The following is a 16,373-nucleotide window of genomic DNA, read 5'->3' as shown; positions in this document are numbered from 1 at the left end:
AGTTGTTAATTTGTAAAGGGGTACTTTAAATTAATTAGTAAAAACGTTTTCTGATAGTTATTTATTGTCCCTCTGTTATAGTTATAGCTTGAGATATGCTTCTCTATTATATTTATGGATTAAGTTAGGCTTCTCTAGTATAATTATGATTTTAATTAGTCTTCATCACATGCACTTTTTAATAGTTCTACTTCCTGCCTGATACCATACACTGCCCAAACATAACTTCACCATTAAAAACTCAGAAGTACCTGTCTGAACTTACACCTAACATTGCCCTATCTCTACTGATATATTTATTTTTTATACAATTTACAGCAACAAAATGGAAGGAGAACAAAAGAAATGTAATATTTCATTCGAAAAAGATCTCGAGAACAACCCAGAGGAAGAGATTAATGATTTACACTTTTTGGATCAGTCTCTTGATGAAGAGTATCTTAAATATGTGGAAGAAATGGAATCATGTAATCCAAATGAGGACATTCCTGACGAAGTAATGTTGGAAGTATTATTAAATTTTGAAAAATCAGAGCAATAAATTTGTATTTATTAATTAAAAATTGTTCCAGACATTATTCTTTTTTATATGTAATTCATGAAATAGTACCAAAATGAATATGATATAATGTGAGACTTATAGTATACTGTGCAACTTTTTTATGTTACATAGTAATTTTCCTCATAGTTACTTCCTTTCTCCCACTATATTATCTCCAATGTTTATTTGACATCTATTTTTCATCTCCTGCCTCCATGTTGTTTCTGCTTTCCTGACAGACTATAGTATAGATTCCATATACCACAATAACTTCTGTAACAACATGCAAATTATCTACAGAGGATACAGTCTACATTGAATTTAAAACTATGCATTGGTACCTACATGCTGGTACTTATATCACCCACACAACACAACAACTCTATGCAGAGCTACCCTACCTCTAAGCACTTTAAATTATTATTTTACTGTTTCACTGGGTTTTCCCCATGTATGAGGGGGGTGAGGTGTGTGTGGGGGGTGTCTGTGAGGTGTGTGTCTGTGTGTGTGAGGGGGGTGTGTTGTGTGTGTGGGTGTAGGTGTGTGGGGTGTGTGGGTGTGGGTGGGGGTGTGAGTGTGTAAGGTGTGTGTGTGTGTGTGGGTGTGTGGGGTGTTTGGGTGTAGGTGGAGGTGTGGGTGTGTGAGGTGTGTGTGGGGGGTGTGTGGGTGTGGGGGGTATGTGTGTGGGATGTGTGCGTGTGTATAGGATGGGTGGATGTGTCTGTAAGGTGTGTGTGTGTGTGGGGGGAGGTGTGTGTGTGGGATGTGTGGGGTGTGTCTGTGAGGTGTGTGTGTGTGTGGGGGGGGTGAGGTGTGAGTGTGGGTGTGTGGGTGTGGGTGTGGATGTGTAAGGTGTCGGTGTGGGTGTGTGGGGTGTTTGGGTGTGGGTGGAGGTGTGGGTGTGTGAGGTATGTGTGGGGAGTGTGTGGGTGTAGGGTTATGTGTGTGGGGTGTGTGTGTGTGAGATGTGTGGGTGTGTGTGTGTGAGGAGTGTGTGTGTGCGTGTGTGTGTGTGGGTGTGTGTGGGATGTACTTGTAGGTACCTAAATCAGCCACGCTCCCCGGTGCGCGTACCGGGCGTCCCCCCACGAAAATTGAAAAAAAAGTAAAAAAATTATTTGTCCCGCGGGAACTTTTTATGGCCCCCACATCAAACCTAGGGGAGGGGTCTACCCTGCCCCCTTTTGGTTATTTCCCCCTTTGTTTTTGCCACCTCTTGTGTCTCGATCCTACCGAGACACAAGATGGCGGCCGCTCCGGACTGTTTCAAATGTTTACAGACAGCCGAAAGCCGATCAGCTTTCCGCGCGCGAACTCGCAGTGCGCCCCAGGAGCGCTCCCCGGTGCGCGTACCGGGGCGCGGCTATAGATATATATATTTTTATAAACCTAAATTACTCAAAATCCACTGGAGCACATATCTTGAGACATAGCAAAGGCAGATCGGGCTACCAGTCCCTACATTTTTGCCAAGTTTGGTGAAAATCCATTCAGCCGTTCGAGCTAAAAGTGAGTCCAACCGCCCTATGGAAATTAACATGGGGAAAACACGTTTTGGGACCCCCCTTTTATCTCGGCCCCCAATTGACGAATCCCCCCCACACTTCCAGGGAAGGAGCGGAGTACCGCGAGGCAAATTTGAGGAAACTTTCAGGCAGATTCCTCAACCGGCGCCAAAGTTATTCCCAATAGAATGTTTGGATTTCCCTATGGAAAACAATCCTAACTATAACTACCTACTGACGACCTCCTGGAGGGACAGAGCAGCTTCCCTGGTCAGAGGCAGCCCGCCTCGGCTCCCAGGCTTAAAAACAAGCAGTGCCCCCAATCTTGTGATGGGTCAGCGGCAGTGACGGCCCCAAGTGGCTCGCAGTTCCGGTGAACTTAGAGCTGGCCACCAGCCGGCTCAGGCCCAACATGCAATGTCGCAGGGCCGCTCTGGGTAGGGATTGAAGCAATCTTCAGACGTGCAAGCTTCACGAAGGGTACAAGCTGTGTGCAGAGACATGCACACAGAAGTTTGAAAGATGTTGCCTGGGAACTTTGATGACCCTGTGTTTCCCATAACAGGAGGCCAGCTCTCCTCAGGCCCTTGGAGACTCTTTAATTCTGGACACAGCACACAGCAAAGTCGTCAGCAAGCGGGGGGACACAGCACACAGCAAAGTCCCATGTCCTAATTGAATCAGCAAACTGCAGGCCAGCCCCAGGGCACACAGCAAGGGTAGTACTTCTCCTCAGTCTTCTTCAGCTTTTCTTCTTTAGCAAAGGTTCCTCTTGATCATGAAGTAGTCTGATTTTACATGGGTTTCAGCTCTTACTTTTATACCCCAAAAGTCGTTGTTCTTCATGTGTTTGGGGGTCCTGGACTCAGTTCAAACCAGTTCTGGTTGCACTCTGCCAGTGCACAACTTCTTCCTTTGTGAAGGTGGGCCAGGGTCTTCAGACGTACCGCAGGAGGTGGAGCCAGCCTTGTGGAAGGCAGGTACATCCATATTTAGGCCCAAAGTGCTACTCCTCACCACATCCAATGCAAATAGGTCTATTCAGCCAAGTGCCGGCTCACCCAGACTCCTGGAGCCACCCCAGCCCCTGTCACTCTCAAACCAGACAGTCAAGCCACAACCAGGCAAGGCACACAGAAAGGTTGAACAAGAAAATAGCCACTTTCTAAAAGTGCTATTTTCAAACACAGAATTTAAAAACCACCTTTACTAAAAGATGTGTTATTAAATTCGGAGTTCAGGGATACCAGACTCCAATGGGCTATCTCACTCCTATAGGAAGATATGCAGGTACACATGTTACACTGTATTCTCCATTCTGTCCTATGGGCAAGATGGCTTCTCAATAGTGAAAAACGAAATTGGCAGTATTTCACTATCAGGACATGGTACACACATCAGTACATGTCCTACCTTGCACATACACTGCACCCTGACCAGGGGGCTACCTTGGGCCTACTGTAGGGGTGTCCTATATGCACAGCAAGGGAGAGGTAGGGCCTGGCAAGTAGGTGCACTTGTCAGGTCAAGATGACAGTTAGCAACTCTTTTAGGGCTTCTTAGGTGGGTGGCACAATCAGTGCTGCAGGCTCACTAGTAGCATTTGAGTTACCAGCCCTGGCACACTTAGTGCACTTTACTAGGGACCTACTGGTAAGACAAATATGCTAATCATGGATAACCAATCATCATAATATTTTATACAGGGAGCACTTGCACTTTGACACTGATTAGCAGTGGCAAAGTGCCCAAAGCATCTAAACCAGCAAAAACAAAATCCAGCATAGCATCAAAAATATAGGAGGTAGAGGCAAAAATTCAGGGAAACCCACACCAAGGATGCCAGGTCTAACAGGCTCTATACATAAAGTCTACGCAAACCTGAGTCTGTGTCTTCTGGGTGCCTCTGAACTTAATCCTATGTTGTTCAGTGGTTAAGCCAAACCCATCAATGAGAATACTCTTCAAGATGGAGTAGTTGCCAGTATCCTCTTCTCTAACAGTGAGGAGCTTATCTCTACCTTTGTTAGCAAAGGATAACCAAAAGATAGCTGCCCATTGCTCTTGACAGACCCTCTGATCTTTACAGGACCTCTCCAAAGCAGTTATCCACTTATGGATGTCTTTCCCAACCTCGAAGGGAGGGACAATCTTGCTCAGGTTCCTATCATCAAAGGAATGTTCCTTAACTCTAGGGATACTGTGGCTGCAACCATGGAACTCTAGTCCCAACTTTTTTCTAGCTCTCTGGACTCCTACACTTTATCCAGGGCCAATGGCTCTTGCCTGAGCCTAATGATAGGGAATACCAATTGCTTGAACTTGAGAAATCAAGTTCAAGCAATTGGTATTAACTATCATAAGATTGGTAGATACGGAGGTCCCTACATTTTTTTTTTTAAGAATTTGATTATTTTCTCCTTTCAACATGCTGCCACATCAATATCATATTGTAGACCATTTCGCAGATGGTCCCAAAACGAATTTATAAAACAGGATAATTCAACTTTCATCATTCTTCCCCTAACTACCCTTTCCGCCTCCTCTCTACCCCCACCCCCCTGGTCAGTGTGCCCTCTCCTACTCCCCCTCTTCTCAACACATCAACATGGATTCAATATATCTAATACAGGTTAATGGAGAATAACATCATCCATGGTCGCAGTAGACAAGAGGTTCCTTTTAGTTACTCATGTGCGATCTGAGCCCTGTCCTGGCTCCTCAAAACTTCTTAACCTAGAGTGCAAGCTCATTCCTCTCGTTGTGCGTCAAGGCATCCCCTTCCCCATGACGCTCCCCAGTGTCCCACGCTCCGCTCTCCGCGGCCTGTGTTATTCCTGCATCCTCATTGTCCTCCCCATCCCCTTCCGTATGTGACTGAAGCCCCGCTACCAATGCACCCCATGCTCGTGCTGCCTCCAGCGCCTTTTCACTTGAGGTACGTCTAGCCATTTGTAAACGAAGTGTCCCTTCACTACTGCCCAGTTCAAAAAACTCGCCCTCCATCTTTGAAAGCTAGGGCCCATTCTCGCTTTCCAGTGCATGGTAAGCTCCCTTTTTGCCATTATCAACCCCAAATCGTAGAACTTACTAGTGATTTTAGTGTTAGGGGTGTGCGGAAACCAAAGCAAAAGGCAAGTTCCCATCTCTAACTCCAGTGTACGCTCCGTTACTCGGTTCAAACATGCTACTACGTCTGCCCAGTAGGATCCCAGTCCCACGCAGGCCCAAAACATGTGGCCAAAGTCAGCACCTTCTGTATTGTATCTAGGGCACTGTGATTGGGTGCCCCCAAAATACTGTTGAATTTTGAGCGGTGTTAAATAGGCCCTGTGTAAGGTAAAGAATTGGACCTGTTGAAACCTGGCGTTGCGCGTGCCCTTCCAGGCCCTCCTCAGCAGCTGCTGCCATGTTGTCTCGGGTATGGATCTGCCAAGGTCCTCCTCCCATATGCCCCTTAGTTTATCTAAAGGTGGGAGCTCCTCCGTGGACAGTCGCCTATACAGGCAGGTGATGGCCTTGAACGTGCCCGCTGCCATAGTAATATATTGACAACCCAACGACGTTGGGGGTTCCGACACTCCTGTCCTCCACTGTCTTTGGATTCCCGCCACAAGGGCAGAGTGTAATAAATAGTCTCCCCTCGGCAAGTCAAAGGCACTCTGTAGATCGTGAAAAGGTAACAGAGTACCGTCCCTGTATAAGTCTCCAATCATGTGGACCCCATGCTCTTCCCAACCGGCCAATGCCAGCCAATCCCCTCCGTGTGGGAGGGCGGTGCTCATGCCCTGGGGAATTTCTGGGACATACGGCTTAATAAAACCCGCTCGCTTTTGGCTTCGCAGCCAGCACAGTCGGAGGGTGCGCTCTTCAAGAGTGAGCTGGTCCAGCCTAATTTTCTGCTTAAGCATTATGAATGACAGAACATGGCGGGGAATCACTCTGCCCTGTGGCCCATGAGGGCCTCTAAACTCACGGGCTATTGCTTGTGTGAGCCACTGCAGCTGTGCCGCAAGGTAGGACCACTCGAGGTCTGGGGCTGCCAACTCCCCCCTCCTCTCTAGGCCTAGTCAAGGTGCTCAATGCTACCCGTCTTCTGCCTGAGCCCCAAATAAATCCTATCGCCAGCGCTCGAAGCGTCTTGAAAAAGGACACGGGAATCCACACCGGCAAAGTACGAAAAAAGTAGAGCAACCGCGGGAGTGCCACCATCTTCAGAAGCGCTATCCTCCCAGCCACCGAAAGAGGAAGGGTTCGCCAAAACCCTATACTACCTCTGAGCCCTCTCATCGCGCTGCCCACATTTCCTTCCAAGAGGTCAGAGGAAGCGTGATATATGCGGACCCCCAGATAGGGTAAGCACTCAGGCTCCCATCGCAGGTCCCCTAGCATCGAGGGCTGTGGAGCGTCCGGAGCCAGAGGAAACAGGCAGGTCTTATTCCAGTTCACCTTTAATCCTGACAAGTGGCCAAACTCCTGGAGGAGTGCTCGAGCACCCCGTACAGAGCCCTCAGCATCTGCCAGGTACAGCAGAAGGTCGTCCGCGTATAAAGATATGTAATGAGTTTTGCCACGCAGCAAGACACCTTCATAAGATCGACCCCGCTGTGCATGCGCTGCCAGTGGTTCAATTGCCAGTGCGAACAGCAACGGAGATAAAGAGCAACCCTGACGGGTACCCCTCTCCACTAGGCACGCCGCTGATACTGAGCATCCCGTACGTACTCTGGCTGTGGCAGAATTATATAACAGAGGGGTCAAGCGTATAAAAGGATCCCCCAGGCCAAATTCCTTCAATACCCGAAACAGGTATGGCCACTCCACACTGTCAAAGGCCTTTTCAATATCCACCGACAGCACCGTCGCTGCCGATGACCCCTCGCCTCTTTCTCCCATAATCCGTAGCAACCGCTGTATGCACGTCACGGTATTCCTGGTGGGGATGAAGCCCGATTGGTCTGGGTGTATTAAGGTGCACATGTGATCTACGAGATGTGTGGCCAAGATCCTGCTCAGAGTCTTGTAGTCCACTGTGAGCATCGAAAGCGGTCGGTATGCTGACCTAGAAGAGGGGACTCCTCCCTTCTTCAGTAGTGGTACTATAATCGCTTTGCTGGTTGATAGGGGCAGCCTGCCCAATTCCCACGCTTCACTATATACCGATTGCAATTGTGGTGCGAGGAGGTCTACATATATGGCATAAAACTCTATCGGGAGGCCATCCGCCCCCGGTGTCTTTCTCCTGGCCATTTGATTAACCACTGCCCTGATTTCTCCCAGCTGCTCCTAATTGGGCACCTTGTTCTGGCTCCAATCGCGGTGGGTGCGACATTTCTAGAAAACCATCAATACCACTGGGCAATTCCCTCAACCTACTTTGATAGAGCAACGTGTAATATTCCAGAAATTGATCATTGATCTCTTTCTGCGAGTAGAGCAGGCCCCCGTCCGGCATAGTCAGCGACACTATTGGGGTTCCTCTGCTAGCCGGGTTGGCCAACCAGGCCAACAACTACCCTACCTTATCTCTCTCAACGTGAGCACGTACCATATATTCTTTATAGTCGAAGCAGCGCAGCCGCTCAACCTGAATGGCCACCTTCTCCCGTGCCGCCAGTACCTCTTCCTGTCTGCCCCCGTTAGCGTAACTATCTCATTCCGCTTGGCGGAGGCGAATTTCCTCCCGTTCTATGTCGTTTAACAGCGTCCTACGCGTCCCCGTAGTGGACGAGATGCATATTCCTCTCACCACAGCTTTGAAGGCATCCCACTCATGAGCTCTACTCGTCGCCGTCCCCGAATTTTCCAAGAAATAATGTTCAATGCCCTCACTGACCTCCGCACTGAATACTGGGTCTTCTAGCGTCATTGGATTCAATCGCCATGTCGGAATCACTGGTCGTTGTCGCGACCAGATCACTGTTATCATGCAAGGGTTGTGGTCAGAGAGTGTCCGCGCTAGATACTCACTATGATGCGTGAGCTCTTGGGTCCCCGGGAGCACAAAACACTGTCAAGTCGAACATGCAAGTCATGTGGGACTGAATAGAACGAGTAATCCCTGTCTGTGGGATGATGCTCCCGCCAGGCATTCATAAGGCCCCATGCTTCCTGCCATTCCCGCTGCGCTCTAGCCATTCTGTGTACCACTGATTGGGCCAGTGGGGGGTGAGACCGATCCATCTCCACATCCATAACAGAGTTGAAATCTCCCCCCATGAACACCGTGCCAGCTAAGAATGACGCCAACCTCCCTGACAGTCTAGAAAAGAATGCGGTTTGTTCTGAGTTCGGGGCGTACACACTGCAAAACGTTACATCTCGGCGACCCAATACTGCCGCAAACTTCCCTTCTGAATCTACCACTTTGCCCACGGGTTGGAAGGGAACCCCTGATCGCACCCAAATTAAAGTGCCCCTAGCAAACGCAAAATAAGTAGTATAAAACAGCTGTCCCCTCCATCTCCTCTGTAGTGCCCGTCCCTCAGCCTGATCAATGTGTGTTTCTTGTAGAAAGGCCACCTGGATACCTCTACGGACTAAATAAGCATGCACTTTATAACGCTTCCTCATGGAGTTCAGCCCCCGCACATTCCAGGTGATACAATTTAATTCAAGTCGGGTCGCCATAGGAGAGCACATAACAAAGCACAACCCCGTACAACCCAATGGGCACACTGACCAATCCCCAAAGTGCAAAACAACCCCAACGTACCCCCAACCCACCCCTCCCCAGAACAGGCACCAAACCGTTGTCACCCATCCAAACCCAATCCCCTCTAAGGGCATACTCTGGGAGCTACCAGAGTCTCACAAGTAATGTGAGGTAGAGGAGGTGACCCTGCACCTGAGCCGGACAACCACATCATCCCTGGGTGCCGGTTGTGCCTCATATATGGAATTCCCCTCCTCTCGACAGTGTCCCGCCCCAGGCGAGCCCCCCTTCTTAAGGACCCCCCACCCCGGTAGGAAACCAAGCCCCCCCCATCACCAGCAAGGCTACACCCGTAATCCACATTAGCATAAGACCACCCTAGATGCATTCCCCCTTACTGTATACAGAGCGGTGGCAAGCATAGTCACTGGTCCAGTAGGCCATCAGCAGTTCCAGGGGTGACCTGAGGCAGGTGTCCAGACTCCTCCCCAGAACCCTACGATACCAGCTCCTCCGACCCCTGCCGGGAACCTGAGTCCACCAGCGAAGCCGCATCTGCAGTCCCCGATATGGCAGAAACCGCTTGCAAGGGTGCCTGTCTCTCCAGCTCCGTCTGCGAAGTCGATGGTGTCTGTTTGTTCAGCATGCGTTTCCTGTTACGCCGACCCCTGTGAGATTTCCCTTGAGTCTCATCCATCCTCTGCCACTTTCCAGCGCCGTCTGTTCCTGCCCGATACCTCTACAGCCAGTGCCAAGTGTCCTCCGGCGCTTCGAAGAAGGTCGCCTTCCCGTCCACCATCACTTTCAAGCGTGCTGGAAATAAAAGAGACTATTGTATGCCCTCCTCACGAAGGGCTCGTTTGACTGCCTAGAAGGAAATGCGGCTCCGCTGGACCTCCTGAGAGTAATCAGGATACAGAGAGACCGAGGCATCATCCACTCGATATGGACCAGAAGTCCGGGCATTCTGTAGTATAATGTCACGGTCCTTGTAATGTAGCAGGCGTGCGACCACATGCCGTGGGGGACGTCCCAGCACCGGAGGACGGGCTGGCACGCGGTGGGCCCTCTCTAGCGTATAGAACTGAGTCAGGCCCTCGGGGGCGACCACATCACGCAGCCACGCCTCTAGGTAGGAGACCATGTTGTCCACCTCAATTGTTTCGGGCAGGCCCACCACCCATATGTTATTTCGCCTGTTGCGCCCTTCCGCATCTTCGGCCCTCTTCTCCAACAGCTGTCCTCTGCGCAATAGGTCACCCACCGCTGCATCCGTCGATTTTTGAGCCGGTTCCAGCTTTTCCAGTACCAGTTCCGTGCTTTTGACACGATCTGCCAGCTTACCGTGATCTGCCCGCAATAGTCCCAGGCTCGTCGACACCTGCGCTATGTCATGGCGCAGTGCCTCTTTCGTGTCCGATGCGGCTTGGAGGATTTGGTCCATCTGCTGCTGCTGCAGCCCCGTTGCTGGGCTTCCGGTCGAGCCCTGGTCCTGGCTTTCAAGAGAGTCCTCAGCATGGTCAGGTGGTGCCACCCCCAGTTGCCTTCGCGGTTTCCCCATGGTCCAGACCCAATAGCGGGTCGTCGTCACGAAGAGAGAGGGGCAGGTGTCTCCAGCTGTACTCTCTGGGGGTCAAGATACGGGTATCAGCCCCCCTCACCACCCCGACAAACTGCAACACCGCAGAATGGCCCCTCGATCCACCGGCCAGATTTACCAGTCGCCGCCTGCCCGAAATGCGACTCCACCAGCTGCCGTCCCGGGGGTCACCAGGAGTTAGTCCCTTCCAGATACGCAGATTTCCTGTCCGCTGCAACCGCCCCTGTCGCAAATCAGGCGATCCTCTCCCCAGCACTGCCACAGTTCCTCCAACAACTATGCCAGCTGTGTCGAGGCCATGCTCTCCAAAGTCTCCTGTCCACCACCAGACGGCTTCCTCAGTTTCAATGCTGCCGGGCCGCGTTGGGGTCCTGCACGGTGTCACAGAAGCCAAGAGGGGGAAAAAAGGAGCCCCCACTACACCACCCTCAAGCTAGGGAATGTCCACCACCTGCCCTGCAGGGCTTCCACGTCTCTCCCGGGGGCCAGGCCACCAATGGCAGGTGAGGCTTCTCCCCTCGGTTCCGCCCTACTATGGGCCAGGTCCCCCTCTATCCCGGCATGTAGGAGCGGGGGGACAGGAGGGTATCTCCAGTTCAGGTCTCCGCAGCGTGTTCACAGTCTAATTGCCCCCGCCGCTGCTCGCTCAGTCCTCCCCAACTAGCGGCCTACCTGCCACACTAGGAGGGCCCCGTGGGCTCCAATGTCCGTCCCCACTGTCAGGGCACCAGCCCCTCAGCGTGCACCGCCAGCCGCAGTCACCAGCTCCCTCCCGCGTGGTCAGCCGTCATCCGGGCCGGCAACTCCTGAGCCATCCCACACACCTCGCCTCACTGCTGCTTTGCCAGCAGCCCTCGATGCTCCGGGCACTTCCCGAGCGGGCAACGGCCGCACAGCCCCCTCCGCCTCCGACGGCGAGTTTGTTCTTCAGGCGGCCTCCCTCCACAGTCCACTTTGGCGCCAAGCTCTGTCGTCGGCAGAGGGCCGCTCCCCGCCGGCAGCCTCCCAAATGTCCGAGGCCGGGGATATCCGGCCCACCGCAGGCCACAAGCAAAAGGGCCAGTCCCCTCTGAGTGAAGCGGCAGCCACCAGCGAGCGAGCAGCCGCCGGTACCCCTCGCTGGGATACACAAAGTATGCGCGGGCACCTCTTAGCCCTGGGGGGCCCCCTCTGGAGCCGCTAACACCGCCATTAAGGTCACTAAAACAGGATAATTATGAAGGCTGACACGGAGCTCTCAGCTCACGCGTCCATACTCGATGGTGCTCAAGCCCACCCCCTACGGAGGTCCCTACATACTGTCCTGAGTGATTAGACTCTGCAGAGGGAGATCTAGAACTCCTTGGTAAAGTCTGCACTCTTCCAGGAGGAGTAAAGAGAGGGCCTTTACAGCCTCATCCATCCTTCTCTTGATGATCTGAGTTATCCAGTTGAGAACCATTAGGTTCTCCCTGGTCAGGGTAAGATTCTTGGTCTTAAAAGGTGTCACCTCCTAACCTGTCCTCATTCCCTGTCCCACTCACTCTGTCCTGCTCATCTGACCCAGGAGTCTTCCTTAGGTCATCTAACAGTAACACAGAGGTCTTCAAACTTTTGGATGCCGAGACTCCCCTGTCAACATTTTGGGGCGTAAGGACCCCCTCCTGACAAAAATTTCTAAACCTGTAGGCAGGGCTACTGGAATTATGAGGCAGGTGAGACCCAATTGCACGAACAGGCTTGACTAAAATGTGTGGGAAGAAAATATAAGTGATGTTATGTGATGCCGCGTATTTTGGGATAGCATTGATTCATTATTTTGACATTTTTTACACATGGTAACACTGAGGAAAGATGTCACCCCATCAGTACCCGTTTATAACCAAAATACAGCAATTAACATCAGAAAGATTTCTAGTCAACCTTTGAGAAGGGCCTTCACCTCCACAGGAATACGTGCTGCCACATTAGAAGCTCACCTGACCCTGGCCAGGAGAAGCAGGGGTCCCTTAAAAATCTGGCGGCTTTGTGCAGAGTTAAGCAGTTTACCCATGAAGCTTTCCTTTCACCCTTTCCTTCCATCCGCCTCTCCTCTCCTAACCCCGGATCCCTCTCTCACTTTACAGGCCATTTTCTTTCACCCCTTTTTACAACTTCTGAACTCTCCCCATTCAACCTCTCACTTCACCTTTAATCACCTCTTGCCATTCCCTCTTTTCACTGCCCTCATCTTTAACAGTCTCTCGCATTTATCTCATGGCCTCTCTGGTCCCGTCACCTCCCGTGCCCCTCAGCACTTGTCATTCACCTCGTCTCTCCATTCAATTTTTGTCTATTTGTATCTTACACCTATTCAGTCCCGCCATTCAACTTTCACATCTCCCCTTTGTTCTAACAGAAGCCATCACCTTTGGCTCACACTCACTTCTTGCGTGTCCACACTTCTCTTTGGCAATTCACATTTCTCCTCACCCCTGACCTCTTCAATCAAATTTTCTCACTCCCTTGCTGTCCTCTCATCTTTCCTCACTGAACACATGGGTGGGACCCGTATGCTCCTCTCAGCCTGTGCCACTCTGCTTATTGTTCCCTAATTCAAGAAGGCATGAGTTGTGTTTCTCACTGTTTTGGTGCAGGCTGCGCAATTATGGAACTTGCACCCTCCTTTGCTTCACTCCACTAAGAATCTATTATCCTTTAGGAAGATATAAAAACCTTTCTCTCTGCTCTGTAGGTTACCCCAATTAGCTGGTTCTCCTTCTCCTTCTGTGTGTTTCTCAATTGCCTACAGGCAGCAGATGGTTATCAGCCACAGGACATCTTTTGGTAACAGTAGTGCACTACAAATGTAGATAATAATAATAGCCAGAAGCAGGGGAGTCACTAGACCAGAAATTCGGAGAGGACTAACACTCCCAGCCAGGGCTGGTCCTAACACTGGTCGCACACGGTGCAACAGTCTTTTTTAGTGCCCCACCATGTTTCCTCCTCCTCCATGAATTCCTTCACTGCCACTCACCAACAATGCACCTCATCTCTCTATAGCACCTTTCTGACAAACATTTTATTTTTTTATAGAGCTACTCATAGTTTACTCACACTCAGTTCTGTGATCTGCATGGTACACATACTTTGTAGCAGGCACATTAACCCTCTGCACACTGTGTGGGTGACAAGAGTGCCCATGTGAGTGCACGGTGAGCAATGAAACAGTGCAAGAGTAGGGTAAGAGGGTGACTGCAGGGTGAGTGAGGTGGTGCATGAATTTGGGTGTGAATGCAAGTTCAGAATGGGATGAATGAATGTATGATTACTGATGGGTTTGTTTGAGTGAGTTGCATATTGAGCAGTGAGGGGGACAGGTGAGTGAAGTGTCACATGAGAGCAGGATGAGTAGTGTACTCGTGTGCCTGCAGGGAGCAAAAGAATCCAGAAGATGACGGAAAGGGCCGAGCCATTGAGTGTTCTCCCGGGTCACCGTGTTCCAAGTGTGGGCCCTTTCCGCCACTGAAAAATAATTGACATTGGCGTTATCTGCTCCACATCGTCTTCTGGATTCTTTTGCTCCCGGGATTACAGCCTTGACGACATCGTCTTGGGATTCAATAAGTGACATAAGAGTTTTCCGCTCGATATCGTCCACTACGTTTTTTGCTTACGACATTTTCAGCCCTGACGAATTCTTCTTGGGGTCCCTATTTGTTTATCTGCAGTTACAACCTACGGGATTGATTGTTCAGGTCACGGGCCCTGCCGGGTCAGAAATATCACCGGCGGAGCGACCTCATTTCTTCAAACGGCCTAATACTGAGCCTGATGATTCGCGGAAGCGATGAAACACGTGTCGGCTGGCTGTTTCTGAGAGGGAATTAAAGAACTGGACTTGATGAACATTGCACAGGAGATCCCTGTTTATTTCTGCTTGCTTTGTTTTACTACATTGGTGTATTAATTTATACAGGACTGAATAGATTGTCGAGTGTGTGCATTGGGTATTTCTACTATACCAAACAACAGTATCTCGGGGGTAGACACCCCAAGACACAGCAGGAGCTGCTCCTGGCGGGTGGTGTTCCCCAAGGCTTTTGACTGCTGCAGAATCGGGGCCACGCGGCCTGTCTCCTACAATATAAAAAGCCATGGAGGGTGGTGATCAGCGGGGCTTAGAGAGACCTTTCGACCCTCCAGATCATTGTTTTTCAAAGCCTCAAAGAGTAGCGATTCCCGGAGCTGGACGGGGTCTTTAAGGTCGACCTACCTAAGTATTTTTCTGGGGAGTACCTTTGAGTCTCACCACACATTGGTAAATGTAAATGTAAATCCAGTACTTGTATAGCGCACAAATTATTCCCGAATGGGTATCCCAGCATTGGGGGCCGTTGGGAAGATTAAGCGAGCTATTGCCCAAAGTCGCATGGTGCTGGTCAGCCCCTGCTGCCAGAGCCGGGGATCGAACCGTGATCCTCAGCATCCAGCATCAGTCGCCCTTTCAATGATGGCACACCTCTTCCCAATTTATTTTGTAGCACTGAGGTAGTTAATTTTTAAACAAGCACAGGAGCCCGTACTTCATTTTTTTTTTTTACGGGAGATCCATGCACCCTGCGCACATTTCTTCATTTTAAAAATAAAAAAACATTCTTTAGGACATGGACTGTTTTAAACTCCTATACATTTTGGGGCAGATTTACAAGCCCCTTGAGCCACTTTTGCGTCACTTTTCCCAATGTGAAAATGACACAAACGTGGCGCAAGAGGCTTGTAAATAAGCCTCAATGCATGTACTGGTCTAATCACCTTTACAGTTGTGTTTCAGGCCTACAATTCTCTAGTCAGTATACCTACACTACAGCAAACACCCTGTCACTGCTCTTTCAATGCCATAGTGAATCTTTCAGTACTATGTTTTAATCCATTCAGTAAAGTAAAATTCAACTAGTTATAAATTGTCATACGGCCAGATTCATCAAAGTGAAATCGGCTCGCAAAGGGCCAGATTCTGAGAATCCGGCCCTGTGCGAGCGATATTTTTGCATTTGGGATTCATCATCCCAAATGCAAAAATCGCAATTACAGAACTCGCTAAATTGCGAAGAATCGCATTTAAGGAATCTCAATTAGAGATTCCTTAAATGCTATTCATTAACCTTTTTAAAATTGCAAATTCGCAATATGGGGCCACTATTTACCGCGAAGTGTAACTTCGTGGTAAATAGCCAAAACTTAGAAAAATGCACTTTAGTGCATTTTTCTAAGTTGTATGTTACACACACACATGTCCTTTGGACATGTGTGTGCCCAACACCTGTGTACATTTGCATTTCAGGGGTGCTACAGGGTGTCCTTTGGACACCCTGGCACCCTTGAAATCGCTTCCTTATTTGCGATTAGCTAATTGCTAATCGCAAATAAGGAATGACTCCCCATTCATTCCTATGGGCCTTGAGGCCCTTAGGAATGAATGGGAAAGCCATTCCTTATTTGCGATTAGCAATTAGCTAATCGCAAATAAGGAAGCAGTAGAAATCGCAAAATTAATTGCGATTTCTACATGCATCCCATTTTGCCAGTCTTTAATAGCGATTCCTTAATAATCGCTATTAAGGACTCGCAAAAGAGGACAATGATGAATCTGGGGGTTAGTGTCTTTTCTTGTACTATTCTAATTATTCAGTTAGTATGCATGTACTCATATAATGAGCCATGCTGTAGGGCACAGAGTGCTTCAAACTTCTATGCACTATGCATGTGGTGTAGTGTAACTACTTTCACATTTGTATTTAAAGTATACAATTTCTTTTTTAGTATCTAAGTAGAATGTGTTTGCATAATAATAGAAAGGTATAATTTATAAGATTTGTAATATACTTTTATTTATGTTTATTTTTTACAGATATTGTTTATCATCATTAAAATAACGTTATCATGCCTGAAAAAGGTTGAAAAAGAAAAAGAGAGCTAAAGGATATTTACTTGAAGAAAACTCAACAACAAGTATTGGATGAGCAACATAATGTGGCCAAAAAGAGAAAATCTTCTCGTAAGATTACTAAGAACTTTATTAAAAATGTTTCTTGACGGAAAAATAAATGT

This window comes from Lissotriton helveticus, chromosome 4_1, assembly GCF_964261635.1.
Source record: "Lissotriton helveticus chromosome 4_1, aLisHel1.1, whole genome shotgun sequence".
Lineage (NCBI taxonomy): Eukaryota > Metazoa > Chordata > Amphibia > Caudata > Salamandridae > Lissotriton > Lissotriton helveticus.
This window is presented reverse-complemented; position numbering follows the sequence as displayed.